We start from the raw sequence: 17,422 nt of genomic DNA, 5'->3' as shown, positions 1-17,422 counted from the left end.
CCTCAGCACCGTAAAAATCGACTGCCAATCATTACCGGACCAAAGTTCCACTGTGGCGAGCCCTAACCGGGAAGAACTGAAACAATGAGGCAAAAACTGAATGGCTGAGAGGTATGGCAAATTCTCAATTTGTTGCTTGACTTAATTGGATCAATTAATCTTCCCTTTTGAGATAAAGTAAAGCCAAGAAAATCAATGTTTCCTTCTATAAAGTTTGCAGTTGTTGCTATTCATCATAAAGACAAAATTTTTTCCATTCTTATTCACATCTCTTTCATGCTGTTTTCTGTTTCTGCAAAAAGAAAAAAAACAAAAAAACATTGTCATTAATAACATTCTTATCTGCAATGCCCTTTATCACCAGTTGAAGGATATACTGGAAAATTTTGCAACAGAAATACCACTGAATATGAAGATTTTTATACACTCTATATACATGTATGTATATACATACAAGCAAGGTGCAAATAGCAAATAGCTATGGGCCTTTTCTTTTGGTGGAAATAAAGCTGACTGTGTCCCAACTAGAAATAGAATTTGCTAAAGATAGTTGCATCAGTCACTTTAATAATGTTACCATCTCTTCTGTGCGATGTCTTCTGATCTGTATGGTAACTTTTTATTTATTTTTTCACACTTCCTGATGACTGCCTCTTCTGAGCCCATTTATTTTCCACTGTGGAGTGAGTATATTATGGTATAGTCATCATACAGGCAGCTTAGCTCTATGACATACAACCTATTCTCCCCATGCTTGCTTTGGTCAACACTCAAATGATTAGTATGTAATGGGTTTGACAATGAGACATTACTTGTTTACACTTGTGTGCTAGTCCCATTAGCAGTCCTTTCCCTCCTTACAAGAAAATTGCTTTCTAAAGGTCTTAATTCTCCACAAGGGATGCAGTGAAGGGAGACATGTCTCTTGGACATAACTTGTTGCACTCCAGGGGAATGTGATGAACAGTACCTTTTTCTTCTCCTTTCATGTTTTCTCAGTTGAGTAATCTGGTTCATTGGGCTACATTTCTGTGTACCACAGAGCCCAAATTTGTTTTGCATAATTAACTCCCTTGATTTTGACAATATATTAAACTTCTTAAGACTTTCGGACGTAGGTGATGTCACATTTAGGAGAACAATGGTGTTAGTCCTTTCACATTTTTCTATGTTTTTTCTTCTAACTTTGTTAAAGCCATCCACATTTTTTTTTTCATAGGAAGAAATGGACTCCTGTTATGTGGGTATGTAACAGGTGTGACTGGTCAGTGTGAAATTTAACCTGATGATGATTTTTTTTTTTACCTTGCCAATGCCAATAAGAACGGAGTATTTATTTGCCAAATCTGCAGTAATGCTAACAAACAAAGAAATGACAAGAGACCCTCTGACTGGAATTTTGGCCAGGCCACCTTCTGTACAGAGTCTAAATGTCTTCCCTCTCTATCCATGGGTTTTCTCTGGGGGGTCTCTGGTTTTCTCCCACATTCCAAAACATGCAGGACTGGACACTCTAAACTGGCTTTAGGAGTAAGTTTGTATGTGGCAAGGAAGAACAACAATGGCAGGGCTTACAACTGGAGGTGTAAGCACTGGCTTTGGGTATTGGTCACTGTTCATATAACACCACAACACATGTATATAAAACAGGAAAAAGGGGGTTGATGCAGGTTCCATCTGTAGCCTTGTTTCTCCTTGTTTAGGATTTATTTTATTTGTAATAAAAATCTTAAATGTTATATCAGTCTGTCTTCTGTTTTCATTCATTGTACTGTTAAAAACAGCCTGTCAGTAGAAGAGGTTTCTTTGAATTACACAGCCGTTTCTTGCTCTGATACCTTTCTTAACAGAAGCTGTGGTTTTAGTTTCTGAAAACATAATTTGCGATGCTCACTGCTGCTCCTGAACTTGTTAACCTTCTTTCTAATTCCGTAAGATAACTGTCACATCTGCAGTGACTCCTGGACTGATTTTTAGTCACTGTGTACATAGATAAAATGGAGCCTGTCACTTTCTTCACTTTTGTCTGATGTAGTTGATAAATCTTCTGTAAGACTGTCAGCCTTTCTCAGAAGCATCATTTTGAACTCTGTCTTCTGCATTTCTTACGTGCATGTCCTACTTTATTTTCACTTTTGTTAGCGATGTGTTTTTTTTCATATTGCCCGTGTTTTACCTCTTGGTGTCCACCTGCATGTGTGGGAATAACTTCCCTCTCGGCATATTTAGGACACTGTTATGTTTTTTTCTAAGGCGTGTTTTACTTTTTCATGCTTGGTTTATTAGAAAATCTTCCTTCTTAAAACATATTTTCACTTGAACTTGTCTGCACTATTACTACGTATCTAATTTTAGGCTTTTATTTTACTTTCTCGATCATAAATTGCTTTGACTTACAACCTTACTGATCAACAGGACCTATTGGGTAACAATCATTATGGGAACTTTCAGAAGCATAACAGTGTAACAGACATGCACTAACCGCCAAATAAAGATGTAAAAACACAGTTTGCATTTAACTATTTTTCCATACATCCAAACTAAGAGAAATGAGAAAAAAAAAATGAGAACAGTTTATATTAGAGGAAACTCCAATATTCATACCATACCTTCATGTCTGTTTTATTTATTTTATTTTATTTTATTTTACATTTGTTTACTGGGAAAGTCCGACTGGAAACAGGTCCTTTTTCAGTGGAGGCCCGGGAAGTGAAGCTCCACATTTACAACAGAACAAGTGTACAAAATTTCAAAACATTACACCAGAGAAGTAACACATGGATACAGAGTAATACATACAGTGAGTTCCTGATACATCAATTTTACACATACAAAGGTTAATACATATTTCTAATAGTAATAGATACTAATATTTCTATCTACCACAAAACTTTATGTATGTGCATAACTATTGAGAAATAACACAGGTAAATACTACTATATTATCAGGGAGAGAGAACAGTAAATAGATAATACCCATGTGTAGAGTTTATAATATAAAATCTGAAACTGGGTATTGCACTCTTCCAAATGTTTTTTTTTTTTTCAATTTCTGAAAAGAAGGCAAAGCTTAGCAGTAGGTACTGTTCTAAACCAAACCTAGGCTTTGATAACCAAGTAATGGGAAAGGTTAGCAATACCAAAAATCCAACATTTTTATCTTGTCTTTCTCAGATTCTCTGTATCCATGTCCAGCTTTTGTTACCAGTTATATCCTTGCAAATTCTTTCTGCCCTATGACAGGGCATGATATTTATTTCATTATGGAGTTTCTTATTTTGGTTTGGTTTTTCCCTAGGATAGTGCCAGATCAAATGAATGTTATCTGCATTGTCTTGAGAATAGTGCCACCATTTTACTATCCTCTTCAAGCCTCCTGTGTTGATGTTGTTTTGGAGTTTAATGCCAATTATGGAAAATCTTGACATTTGAGAACCAAAGTAAAACTGGTCACTTACTGTCCTTAATAAAACTGTTTAGCTAGAGTATGAGCTAGAACATCCACTGGATTGTCAAGCTCATAGGAGCAGAACATTCTTATCTTACACCTGTATTCCAGCAACATCCTTGTTTTGCACTACTCAAACAATCTGGTTGACTAAATGCGAATTATGTCATGCAGTAGTATGCATTAATTTTGTTTTACAGGAGCACAGTTGTAAATACTGCCAACAGAGTTCAGAGAAGTACAGAGGTCACTTCAACCCAATGGGAGATTTAAATTGATAGCCATTTAAATCCTGTACATCCTTAAAAAAATAGACCCCAACCAATATCTAGCCTTCCCACCAAATTATATTGTCATTAGCATTAAATAAAGGTGTTATTCCATACACATTTGACTGGGTGATAAATTTCCTATTTTTTTGTCTCCTAGGAACATGTCATACCAATGGTTAAATCCGCCCTGTCCGCCAGCTGCCTAAGCTTTGTATGAGGATACCAAAGTTTCCATACCCTTGAAGAACTCTGATGTTCATTTCTGTGGCCATCCATAGGGGTTGGGGTAACCCTTAACCTTGGTGAAATACCATCCTAAAATAGCAACCCCCCACACAAAGATAATCTAAAACTTCACTTAGATTGCTGAAAAAATAATTTATTTCTGCTTAAATGTGGAATTTTACCATCCCAGATAAAACCTGAAATCAAACTGTTGAGATTTTTTAAGAAACAGAGAAAATACTTCATGAAGAAGTTGTCTAAGAATACAACAGATTTGGGAGAACATGCATTTTGATTATTTGATTCTTGCTGGAAATAAGGACAGCTTCTTCCATTTAGGGAAGCTAGCTATAATCTCAATAATAATCAGTGCAGTATTAGATTCTTCTACTTTATCTATTTATAAGTGCATCATAATGCCAATATATAATGTTTCTGCAACAGTCTTTACACTTAATGTTGTGGAAGAAAGACCACTTCATAGAGCTGATTCTGTAACTAATGGAGGAAGAGTAAGGGTCTTTTTTGTGAGACCTGTAATATGTCAGAGACTACCTACTAGGTTTAAGGAGATCTATATCTAGGTTATTTTAGCCACACAACTATATCACACAATCAGCAGTAAACCTCACCATTAAAAGTTGTTGGCCCCTCCCTTAATCTAATTCAAAATTGAGCACAGTTTAACAAAAATCCCTATGAACTACCAAGGCTAAGGCTACTAGGACAAATAAAAATGGGAGGGGGACATACTTGTCTAGTACCCCGTGTCTGAATGATCAGGGATGAGAGTCCTATCTTCTAACATCTGAGCTGCTGGTCTGATGTAGAGCAGTTGAAGATAAAAAATTAACTAATTCAGGAACACTTGTAAATTCACCACCTTCCATAAGATGGGCCAGCAAACTGTGCCAAAGGTTTCTGGAAAGTATAGCAACAGAGCCACCACTATAATGTTTGAGACTTGGTAGATTTTTGGGGTATTAAGCCATGCCCTTATTGCATCTGGACCCTCTCATCCTACATTTATAAAGCCAAAATTGTTTAGCTATTTAGCTATAAAAAGTAAAAGCATGTTTTAAGATCCATCTGTAACAAGAAAATAGGCCTATAATGTGAGAGCAAGAAATGCTCCTTACTTTCCTTATTAAGGATCATAACCCAGACCTTGTTAATTTTGTTGAAAAAAAAGAATCCATCAATCGCTTGTTGGTGTAAGGCAAGCTGGGAGATCCTAAGTGCTTTCTAAAAAAAATATAAAAATCCAAGTTTCAATCATCCAATCAGCATGCCTTGCCCACAAGTTATCTATAAATAGTTACTTCTATTTTATGTAACCTGATAGGCCTGGATACCCAGCCTAAACCTCATGTGAAATGGGAGAGAGACCATCCAGACGTGTATTATTCCAGATTAGGTGTCGATTCTGAGTAAGCTGTACCCTAGCATTCAGCTATTAAAAGTTTAATTCCAGGTAGATAGATTTTAATTTCTCCCCCTCTCATTATTTAGAGCCAGAGTGTATAATGCTTCTCTCCTTTCTTTGCATCTATGCATTAAGAGCTTGTTTAGATAAGTACATTTGGACCAAAAAGAACAATTTCATTTTCTTCTACCTAACAAGAATATAGTGAAAATCTATTTGTTTATGTTCATTTTAGGACTTCTAATTTCAGAAAAGAGAACTCCATCCTATTGGCTTCATTTAAAATGTAGTGGTTCCAAGTCGCCAAGGATGATATAAAAATTCTTTATTCCAACAATTAATTCAGGTCTTTTGGTGTGTTTCATTTAAAATGTCTTTTCCATGTGAGATGTCTTACTTTTTAACTAATCCAACTTAAAATATCTCTATCTCTTTTAATGTTTCTTCATTTTTCAAGTGCTATGTTTACATCTATTTTTACCTAATTCCCAAGCAGCAAAGATTTTATTGTGCAGTGGAAACAAATTACAAAAGGCTTCTATCTTCTGAGCTAGTACTGGTAAATCCTCACTGTATCTTACCAGTAACGGGTCAAACTTCTTTGGCGAAATTGCAATCCACAATGTTCATGTCTGTATGCAAGCAAAATCATAGTATGATTTAAACAAGTACCTGAAGTAGCTGAAGCCTAACAGAGATAATGAACCTCAAGTAGGACAAGGAGCTAAAAATCAATATGATTGTCAATTGTCGTGGCATAATAGGTTTAATCTTGTTCCTTGGAATGGAATGTCCTCCAAAGATCAATGAGCTTGAAAATCGTTCACGAGGAGCTAAAGTCCATTAGATACACTGGAGAAAGCATATTGCTCCTGTAGGAAATCTGTTAACTACTGGGCCTATTACTACACTTAAATTATCTCTAATGGTCAGATTATGGGAGGTTTTAAGTAGCTTCTTAATGGCCTGTCTAAAACTAGCCCATGGTAACGTTATTGCCACTAACCACTATACCTCTCAACCTCTTAATGCCAGAAATCTGGACAAGGCCTAAAATAGTGGGGGTACAATGGCCCACAACTTGGGACAGATTTTAAATATTGCTTAGAAAGTTGCTTGAATAAAGGGAGTTGTGTTAGCATGCATTTTCTGAAGGATGTGAAGTCTGAAATTTGTATATATGTCATTATTTAGTGACATCAGTCCTCAGTGATTTGCCAAATCTGCAGTAATGCTAACAAACAAAGAAATGACAAGAGACCCTCTGACTGGATTTTTGGCCAGGCCACCTTCTGTACAGAGTCTAAATGTCTTCCCTCTCTATCCATGGGTTTTCTCTGGGGGGTCTCTGGTTTTCTCCCACATTCCAAAACATGCAGGACTGGACACTCTAAACTGGCTTTAGGAGTAAGTTTGTATGTGGCAAGGAAGAACAACAATGGCAGGGCTTACAACTGGAGGTGTAAACACTGGCTTTGGGTATTGGTCACTGTTCATATAACACCCCAACACATGTATATAAAACAGGAAAAAGGGGGTTGATGCAGGTTCCATCTGTAGCCTTGTTTCTCCTTGTTTAGGATTTATTTTATTTGTAATAAAAATCTATGAAATGTTATATCAGTCTGTCTTCTGTTTTCATTCATTGTACTGTTAAAAACAGCCTGTCAGTAGAAGAGGTTTCTTTGAATTACACAGCCGTTTCTTGCTCTGATACCTTTCTTAACAGAAGCTGTGGTTTTAGTTTCTGAAAACATAATTTGCGATGCTCACTGCTGCTCCTGAACTTGTTAACCTTCTTTCTAATTCCGTAAGATAACTGTCACATCTGCAGTGACTCCTGGACTGATTTTTAGTCACTGTGTACATAGATAAAATGGAGCCTGTCACTTTCTTCACTTTTGTCTGATGTAGTTGATAAATCTTCTGTAAGACTGTCAGCCTTTCTCAGAAGCATCATTTTGAACTCTGTCTTCTGCATTTCTTACGTGCATGTCCTACTTTATTTTCACTTTTGTTAGCGATGTGTTTTTTTTCAAATTGCCCGTGTTTTACCTCTTGGTGTCCACCTGCATGTGTGGGAATAACTTCCCTCTCGGCATATTTAGGACACTGTTATGTTTTTTTCTAAGGCGCGTTTTACTTTTTCATGCTTGGTTTATTAGAAAATCTTCCTTCTTAAAACATATTTTCACTTGAACTTGCCTGCACTATTACTACGTATCTAATTTTAGGCTTTTATTTTACTTTCTCGATCATAAATTGCTTTGACTTACAACCTTACTGATCAACAGGACCTATTGGGTAACAATCATTATGGGAACTTTCAGAAGCATAACAGTGTAACAGACATGCACTAACCGCCAAATAAAGATGTAAAAACACAGTTTGCATTTAACTATTTTTCCATACATCCAAACTAAGAGAAATGAGAAAAAAAAAACGAGAACAGTTTATATTAGAGGAAACTCCAATATTCATACCATACCTTCATGTCTGTTTTATTTATTTTATTTTATTTTATTTTACATTTGTTTATTGGGAAAGTCCGACTGGAAACAGGTCCTTTTTCAGTGGAGGCCCGGGAAGTGAAGCTCCACATTTACAACAGAACAAGTGTACAAAATTTCAAAACATTACACCAGAGAAGTAACACATGGATACAGAGTAATACATACAGTGAGTTCCTGATACATCAATTTTACACATACAAAGGTTAATACATATTTCTAATAGTAATAGATACTAATATTTCTATCTACCACAAAACTTTATGTATGTGCATAACTATTGAGAAATAACACAGGTAAATACTACTATATTATCAGGGAGAGAGAACAGTAAATAGATAATACCCATGTGTAGAGTTTATAATATAAAATCTGAAACTGGGTATTGCACTCTTCCAAATGTTTTTTTTTTCAATTTCTGAAAAGAAGGCAAAGCTTAGCAGTAGGTACTGTTCTAAACCAAACCTAGGCTTTGATAACCAAGTAATGGGAAAGGTTAGCAATACCAAAAATCCAACATTTTTATCTTGTCTTTCTCAGATTCTCTGTATCCATGTCCAGCTTTTGTTACCAGTTATATCCTTGCAAATTCTTTCTGCCCTATGACAGGGCATGATATTTATTTCGTTATGGAGTTTCTTATTTTGGTTTGGTTTTTCCCTAGGATAGTGCCAGATCAAATGAATGTTATCTGCATTGTCTTGAGAATAGTGCCACCATTTTACTATCCTCTTCAAGCCTCCTGTGTTGATGTTGTTTTGGAGTTTAATGCCAATTATGGAAAATCTTGACATTTGAGAACCAAAGTAAAACTGGTCACTTACTGTCCTTAATAAAACTGTTTAGCTAGAGTATGAGCTAGAACATCCACTGGATTGTCAAGCTCATAGGAGCAGAACATTCTTATCTTACACCTGTGTTCCAGCAACATCCTTGTTTTGCACTACCAAACAATCTGGTTGACTAAATGCGAATTATGTCATGCAGTAGTATGCATTAATTTTGTTTTACAGGAGCACAGTTGTAAATACTGCCAACAGAGTTCAGAGAAGTACAGAGGTCACTTCAACCCAATGGGAGATTTAAATTGATAGCCATTTAAATCCTGTACATCCTTAAAAAAATAGACCCCAACCAATATCTAGCCTTCCCACCAAATTATATTGTCATTAGCATTAAATAAAGGTGTTATTCCATACACATTTGACTGGGTGATAAATTTCCTATTTTTTTGTCTCCTAGGAACATGTCATACCAATGATTAATTCCGCCCTGTCCGCCAGCTGCCTAAGCTTTGTATGAGGATACCAAAGTTTCCATACCCTTGAAGAACTCTGATGTTCATTTCTGTGGCCATCCATAGGGGTTGGGGTAACCCTTAACCTTGGTGAAATACCATCCTAAAATAGCAACCCCCCACACAAAGATAATCTAAAACTTCATTTAGATTGCTGAAAAAATAATTTATTTCTGCTGAAATGTGGAATTTTACCATCCCAGATAAAACCTGAAATCAAACTGTTGAGATTTTTTAAGAAATAGAGAAAATGCTTCATGAAGAAGTTGTCTAAGAATACAACAGATTTGGGAGAACATGCATTTTGATTATTTGATTCTTGCTGGAAATAAGGACAGCTTCTTCCATTTAGGGAAGCTAGCTATAATCTCAATAATAATCAGTGCAGTATTAGATTCTTCTACTTTATCTATTTATAATTGCATCATAATGCCAATATATAATGTTTCTGCAACAGTCTTTACACTTAATGTTGTGGAAGAAAGACCACTTCATAGAGCTGATTCTGTAACTAATGGAGGAAGAGTAAGGGTCTTTTTTGTGAGACCTGTAATATGTCAGAGACTACCTACTAGGTTTAAGGAGATCTATATCTAGGTTATTTTAGCCACACAACTATATCACACAATCAGCAGTAAACCTCACCATTAAAAGTTGTTGGCCCCTCCCTTAATCTCATTCAAAATTGAGCACAGTTTAACAAAAATCCCTATGAACTACCAAGGCTAAGGCTACTAGGACAAATAAAAATGGGAGGGGGACATACTTGTCTAGTACCCGTGTCTGAATGATCAGGGATGAGAGTCCTATCTTCTAACATCTGAGCTGCTGGTCTGATGTAGAGCAGTTGAAGATAAAAAATTAACTAATTCAGGAACACTTGTAAATTCACCACCTTCCATAAGATGGGCCAGCAAACTGTGCCAAAGGTTTCTGGAAAGTATAGCAACAGAGCCACCACTATAATGTTTGAGACTTGGTAGATTTTTGGGGTATTAAGCCATGCCCTTATTGCATCTGGACCCTCTCATCCTACATTTATAAAGCCAAAATTGTTTAGCTATTTAGCTATAAAAAGTAAAAGCATGTTTTAAGATCCATCTGTAACAAGAAAATAGGCCTATAATGTGAGGGCAAGAAATGCTCCTTACTTTCCTTATTAAGGATCATAACCCAGACCTTGTTAATTTTGTTGAAAAAAAAGAATCCATCAATCGCTTGTTGGTGTAAGGCAAGCTGGGAGATCCTAAGTGCTTTCTAAAAAAAATATAAAAATCCAAGTTTCAATCATCCAATCAGCATGCCTTGCCCACAAGTTATCTATAAATAGTTACTTCTATTTTATGTAACCTGATAGGCCTGGATACCCAGCCTAAACCTCATGTGAAATGGGAGAGAGACCATCCAGACATGTGTATTATTCCAGATTAGGTGTCGATTCTGAGTAAGCTGTACCCTAGCATTCAGCTATTAAAAGTTTAATTCCAGGTAGATAGATTTTAATTTCTCCCCCTCTCATTATTTAGAGCCAGAGTGTATAATGCTTCTCTCCTTTCTTTGCATCTATGCATTAAGAGCTTGTTTAGATAAGTACATTTGGACCAAAAAGAACAATTTCATTTTCTTCTACCTAACAAGAATATAGTGAAAATCTATTTGTTTATGTTCATTTTAGGACTTCTAATTTCAGAAAAGAGAACTCCATCCTATTGGCTTCATTTAAAATGTAGTGGTTCCAAGTCGCCAAGGATGATATAAAAATTCTTTATTCCAACAATTAATTCAGGTCTTTTGGTGTGTTTCATTTAAAATGTCTTTTCCATGTGAGATGTCTTACTTTTAACTAATCCAACTTAAAATATCTCTATCTCTTTTAATGTTTCTTCATTTTTCAAGTGCTATGTTTACATCTATTTTACCTAATTCCCAAGCAGCAAAGATTTTATTGTGCAGTGGAAACAAATTACAAAAGGCTTCTATCTTCTGAGCTAGTACTGGTAAATCCTCACTGTATCTTACCAGTAACGGGTCAAACTTCTTTGGCGAAATTGCAATCCACAATGTTCATGTCTGTATGCAAGCAAAATCATAGTATGATTTAAACAAGTACCTGAAGTAGCTGAAGCCTAACAGAGATAATGAACCTCAAGTAGGACAAGGAGCTAAAAATCAATATGATTGTCAATTGTCGTGGCATAATAGGTTTAATCTTGTTCCTTGGAATGGAATGTCCTCCAAAGATCAATGAGCTTGAAAATCGTTCACGAGGAGCTAAAGTCCATTATATACTCTGGAGAAAGCATATTGCTCCTGTAGGAAATCTGTTAACTACTGGGCCTATTACTACACTTAAATTACCTCTAATGGTCAGATTATGGGAGGTTTTAAGTAGCTTCTTAATGGCCTGTCTAAAACTAGCCCATGGTAACGTTATTGCCACTAACCACTATACCTCTCAACCTCTTAATGCCAGAAATCTGGACAAGGCCTAAAATAGTGGGGGTACAATGGCCCACAACTTGGGACAGATTTTAAATATTGCTTAGAAAGTTGCTTGAATAAAGGGAGTTGTGTTAGCATGCATTTTCTGAAGGATGTGAAGTCTGAAATTTGTATATATGTCATTATTTAGTGACATCAGTCCTCAGTGATTTGCCAAGAAAAACACAAATTTTATGAGACATTCTGTGAAAACGTGGACAGTTGAGAGGTATGATCACCACCACTACAACTGTAGAAATTAGCTAGCGATAAAGGTCTATGAGCAGTTTTATGTGTGGCAAAAATCAATCTTTTCACATAAGCTTTCAGAATGTTGAAAACTGACCAGCTTCAAACCTGATGTAGCCAAACTGCTATCTCTCACTTGGAGGATGTAGCATGGGGGAATACTTTTAGGACCATTCCAGCAAACAAATAATATGGACTATGTTTAATCTTAATCTCTTGCAAGAATATAACCTTTGCTTTGTTACCCCTTAACACATTAAAGATGGCTGTAGCTGCAGAGAGTCCCTGGATATACCAGGATAAAAAATATATACTCTTAGGATTGTTGTTTATGGTATTGCTTGGAATATCACTGTTTGCCTTCAACCTGAAATATTATGGCTCTGAAGCTTTCATTTTAGTGGAATTACTTCAGAAAAAATCCAGCTGCTTAGAATGTATAGCAAGTCTTTGCAAAATACCAAAGAGCTGGTGAAGATACAGAATGGTACTAGAATTTTGAATATTAGTGAAACACCTTGAGTACAATGAAGTTCAACTAACAAAATCTTTGAAATCGGGAAAGACACAAATATTCATTCAAATGTGAGCAACTTCAGGTTCTGTGAAGACCATCCAAATAATCCTAAAAATGATGGGTCCTTTAAACATATCTACCTCTATTATCCAAATACCTAGGCTTATTTATCTATACATCTAAATTTGTACAAGGCCGCAGTAGTGCAGCGGTTAGTGTTGTCGCCTCACAGCAAGAGGTTCTCTCGTTCGATTCTTGGCTGGAGCGCCTTCTGTGTGGTGTCTGCATGCTCTCCCTGTGGTCAAGTGACATTAAAGACATGCAGGTATGTGCATGCGTGAATGGGCATATGGGCATGCCTTCTTTGAAGGTTGGGCATCGGTCTGGCAACATGGCATCGTAAAAATCCACTGCCAATCTTTAGCGGATGGGAGTTCCACTGTGACCCCATAAACAGGAAAAACTGAAAGACTTTAAACATATACATTACAAAGCAGTCTACAACACTATAACACAAAAAAACAAATTTCTGCACCACGTTAACACATACAAGAGCTCATTAGTTACAGTGATTCATCTATTGCTTAACTGTAGGTTGAATATTGATAATTTGAAATACCAAGAAACACAGAGCAGACCAACTCTCACCCTGATTGCCTACTAATGTGATCAAACCTGAATAAAATAAAATGCATACATTCGTAATAATTTGTAATAACATATATAATATTGAGTTAACCTGAACAAGCAATTAAAACAAAAATGTATTCTCTAGATTCCACTGGGTATACCCAAGCGTATGTTTAAATGTTTTGACTGTAACTATTATAAATATGCAAGTATCAGTAGCACAGAAATAAGCCTACAAAACTGTAAGATAAAGGTTCCTGGTAGACTTGATTGTAAATTTAGATCTGTGGTATATATTGTCTGCTGCATTTGGTGTGGCTTTCTACATAGGAGGAACAAACATAGAATTGTGTCACAGGATTTATGAGCAGTTGCATGTCATACAGATAGGTGACTTGAAGAATGCACTTTCTAGGCATACTGGAAGTTGTGGAAAAAAATATATTTTTTTTATTTCTGTGGTAGACTATGTTAGGAACTTCAACAACAGATCTGATGCAGAAGGTGAGAGAGACTGGAAAAAAAAGTTTGTGGCAGTTGAAATCCAGTGCATGCTGTATTCCAGGAATTAATAAAGAGAATGTTAAAGTTTATTTAAGGAAAAAGAGGTCAAAGCATTAAATTATTAGTCATGTGAACATTTGTGATATATATGTAAATTGTTGGTATTGGTGTTTCCAGTTTAGTCTGATGAAGTTCTTGCTAGACTGAAAGCACTTACTAAGTGGAATCTAGTGGATACATTTTTTGTTTTAATTGCTGTTGATTTTGGTTTAATTTTTTTTCAGCAGTTTAGTGAACTAAGGAGGTTTTTATTTGTATTAATATGAAAGAGGACAGCAGGGCAACCAGTAATAACCTGCTAACCATTCATAAAGTATGAAATGGTGGGCATACAAAAAGACCTACCACCAGAACATTCAAGGATATGTTGAGTGTGAAAGGGAAAAAGATGGATCACCATGCTGAAGGTGAAAAATGCAGGGTGGGAATCCTTCCAACCATTCATTCACCTCATAGCTTCTGAGCAGCCATGTCCCCATCTTGTTGTCAAAAGATGTCTCATGCAATCTGTGGAAAAAAGAATATAGCAAAAATTACTATGAGGAGTGCACCATGCCAGAATAACATGCAGTGTATATGCATGCTTTCAACAAGCAAGTGACATAAAATTACATTAAGCAAAATATTTGGGCCATGGTGGGGAGGTTGCATAATTTATCCTGTACCCCATTATTAATCCCATGGCACAGACACCCTTACAAAAGTATAAACACTCCTACATCATTGAAAGAAATCCTACAGAAGAGGCAAAATTTTATAAACCCAAGAAATAGAACTGTCCAAAAAGTGGATGCCTGTTCTAGGTTGAGGGATAATTATACCTACTGGATTAAAGTCCCAACTTTCAGAACAATCATGTCAGGGAGTTTGTCTCTTCCACCAGTATTTCTGGGTTAGAAAATCACATTTCATAGGTTCATATGTTCATAGATGTGTACTAGGCTAATGGCCCTAAAGCCTTTACAAGACTAGCCCATAGAAGTGCCCAGGCATCAAGCTGCCCGATGTTAGTTCCCAGTGCCTCTATCAAGCAGACCCAGTGGAGTGATCCCCGGGGTGAACTTTCTTTTTCCAATCCACTCATCAAGATTTCCCTTGAAGAGGGCCAGTGAGGTGCTCTGCTTGACATGTATGGAAAGTCAATTCCAGAGCATGGGCAGTCTCTGGGTTATGAACCTGTCCCTCCAGAATGTTCTGTTGATTATGGTAATGAGGTTGAGGTCTCTGGAGCATGTGGTGCGGAGGGATTGGGATTTCTTCAGATGTAACATTTCTAACAGAGGTAGGTCAGACATGGCTTTGTAAGTCAAGCAGAAATCGCCTCTTAGTAGACGATATGAGACAGAGAATAGCTGGAGTTTTTTGAGTCTGTCCATATACAACATGTGTCTAAGGCCTAGGGTCCTCTTTGTGAGGCACTTTTGCGGCCTTTCCAACTGTTGCATATGTCTAGTGAGGTACATGCCAAATGGGTCTTTATATTCGATGACTGGCCTAATGAAGGAAGAGTAGAGAGAGAGAGATGATGACCTCTTTCTTCCTGGATGCAAAACCCTTAGAAGGGGGTCCCATCAATGTGGTAATTAGTGGGAGCTGAGTTTTTCCAAAAGGGGATGACGATCCATTTTTTGGTGTTAAGTTTAAGGCTATGGTTTTGATACAAGTCATTGGTCTCAGTGAGGCATTTCTGTAGGATTTCTATATCACATGGGGAGTTAATAAAGGCTCCCAGCTTGCAGTCATCTGTGAACTTGATAAGCCAGAGTCCCTCCGTGTTGACCTGGACTTCTGAAAAGTAGATGCCAAATAGGAGAGGACCCAGGACTGATCCCTGTGGAACTCCACTCATAACTGGTCGGCAGTCTGACTTGGAGTCCGCTACTTTTACACTGTGTGTTCTATCTGTGAGCCAGTTTGCAACACACCTGGTAATATAGAGGTTGATGCCTAGTTTGGTGAGTTTATCAATAATTCCTGAGTGGGGAATGGTATCAAAGGCCTTGGCCAGCTCAAGGTAGGCGGAATAAACTGCCTTGCCCTCATCCATAGCTCTGGTGACTGGCTCAAAGAAGTCAGCCAGGTTGAGCAGGCATGATCTACCTTTCACAAAACTAAATTGCATGGGATCTAGAATTTGGAGATTCCCTATATCCTTGTTAATTAGATCCATGATGATGCGCACCATAGCCTTATATATCAGACTCATCAGGCTAATGGGGAGATAATTCCCAGGGTCTGTAGTCATTCCCCTTTTATGGAGATGGATGCCTGTAGCAGTGCACTATTCGGTAGGGACAAAGCTTGAGGTGAGGCTGTGATTGAATAGGGCACACACATTTGGTGCCAGTTCACTTTGTAGTTCATGTAGAACACATCCAGGGATATTGTTGGGTCCCATGGAAGCTGTATTCTTGGCCTTGGACAATGCAGCTTTAACTTGTGCTGCAGTAATGCTGGGTGCCTGGCATTCCTCCCGTATTGTGATTGGTCCTTTGGGGGGGGGGTGAAGTTGGCACTGAATCTGTTGGCCAGTATGCTATATCTGTTGGCTCAGTTTAGGAGGTACCATTGTGCAGTAACTCAGAGCAAACCTGGGTATTGCCGTGAAGATTTTTAATATAATAATAGGCTGTTTTTAGTGTCTGTCACAATTCTGCCTTCATAACTGGCTTTAGAGGTTTTGATGAGGGATCTCAGCTTATTGCTGAGGCTAATAAGGGAGTTTTTCCAGTCTTGGAACTTCACCTTTTTCTGCATTAGTTTCTTCCTTCTGTTGCAGGGTTTATTAATGGCAGGCAACCATTAGATTGGCTTTCTTTTTTTGGAGGAGAGCATCTTGGTTCTGTTGGGTATGGCTAGTTCCAAACATTTATATACATGTTTGTACAGTGAATTGGTGTATGATTCAGCAGTCATGCATCTATTTTCCATTGACATTGGTGCCATGAAGTTAGCCACCTTTGTTTTTAGGAGCCCAAAGACAGCTTTGGAGAAGTTTTTCATGGTGGTTACCTTTGCGAGGGGTGTGGTTGAGATGTGGATTTCCATGGTGATTAGTTTGTTGTCGGATCTAACCAGAAAGGAATTGACTATTGATGTAGAGCAATGATTGCCCATGTTAGTAATAACTAGGTCAAGGATGTTGCTTCCTCTAGTGGGGGTAAAAATGAGCTGGTCCAGGACATTGGCATTGATGAATTCCAGGAAGCATTGGGCCAGTGTATTGGTGCAGGAGTAGTTTTCCCAGTTGATGGAAGGGCAGTTGAAATCCCCTAGTATGAAAGTGTTGGGTTGGACCCTAATAGTTTCCAGTGTGCTTAGAAAGGTGGAGTGAGAATCTTGGGACATTGGAAAGATCTTCGCTCACATCTCGGGAACAGTAGAAACAAACCAAAGAGTAGGTCAAATGTTCAAACAAGAAAACCAAATAAGCAAAAAATAATCCAAGGAATGATGTTAGATCATAGATAATTAGCACTCATATAGAATTCCTAGCCTGGGCATGTTGGGTAAAGGGTTTTCTCAAGATGGATGCTTAATGATCCAGTCTACCAGACTGGATAAAGTCAGTGACTTCCTCCAATAAGTTGTTGGGGTGAAGCATAATCAAGAAACATAGTGTTAAGCAAAAATGCATTTCTTAATACAATTTTTATCCTCAGATACAGTTCTGGAAAGACATATAAATTGTCCCTTCACAATGCCCTTTTTTGTTTGAAAAAAATGTGTACTATAAAAATGTAAGTAGTAGTTGGAAACATTGCCCTTTTTGTATATGGCAGACTCGTAATGGCTGTTAGCCA

This window comes from Protopterus annectens, chromosome 6.part0 (assembly GCF_019279795.1).
Source record: "Protopterus annectens isolate FY-2018-M chromosome 6.part0, PAN1.0, whole genome shotgun sequence".
NCBI lineage: Eukaryota > Metazoa > Chordata > Ceratodontiformes > Protopteridae > Protopterus > Protopterus annectens.
This window is presented reverse-complemented; position numbering follows the sequence as displayed.